At 48.9% G+C, this 820-nt stretch overlaps 1 pseudogene; it reads left to right on the forward strand.

Moving 5' to 3' along the window:
• The first annotated feature begins 39 nt into the window (after positions 1-39).
• On the forward strand, positions 40-524 carry LOC102766564 (annotated as a pseudogene).
• Positions 525-820: the final 296 nt, after the last annotated feature.

Raw genomic sequence — 820 nt, forward strand, 5'->3', positions numbered from 1 at the left:
AATACTATGCTGCTGTAAAAAAGAAGGAACTTAGCTCTTCGGAGGCCGAGGCAATGCGGAGGACAGGAGCGTTCTGAGAGTGCAACCAACGCCACCATGGGCCTTCTCAACAAGCCCAAGAGTGAGATGACCCCGGAGGAGCTGCAGAAGCAGGAGGAGGAAGAGTTGAACACGGGCCCGTTCTCCATGCTCACGCAGTCTGTCAAGAACAACACCCAGGTGCTCATCAACTGTCGCAACAACAAGAAGCTCCTAGGCTGGGTGAAGGCTTTTGACAGGCACTGCAACATGGTGCTGGAGAATGTGAAGGAGATGTGGACTGGGGTCCCTAAGAGTGGCAAGAGCAAGGAGAAGTCCAAGACAGTCAACAAGGACTTCTACATCTCCAAGATGTTCCTGCACAGGGATTTGGTCATTGTGGTCATGCGGAACCCACTCATCGCTGGCAAGTAGGGGCTTGCTCCCTGCTGTCAGAACTCACTCCCCCGCCCTGCAAAGAACCGCCCTTTGACATGAGAGCAATAAAAGCCCAGTGTGTTTGTTTTTTTTAAAAAAAGGAACTTATACCATTTGCCACAGCATGGATGTAACTGGAGAGCATCATGCTAAGAGCAATCAGCCAGTCAGAGAAAGATAAATATCACATGATCTCACTCATATGTGGGATATAATGATCAACATAATTTGATCAACAAAAATAGATCCAGATAAACTGATGAACAAAAACAGACCCAGAGACAGAGAAGCATCCATCAGACCGTCAAACCTCAGAAGGAAGGTAGGGGAGGGTGGGGGTAAGGGGGAGAGATCAACCAAAGGA

The sequence above is a fragment of the Myotis davidii genome, unplaced genomic scaffold (assembly GCF_000327345.1).
Source record: "Myotis davidii unplaced genomic scaffold, ASM32734v1 scaffold15831, whole genome shotgun sequence".
Lineage (NCBI taxonomy): Eukaryota > Metazoa > Chordata > Mammalia > Chiroptera > Vespertilionidae > Myotis > Myotis davidii.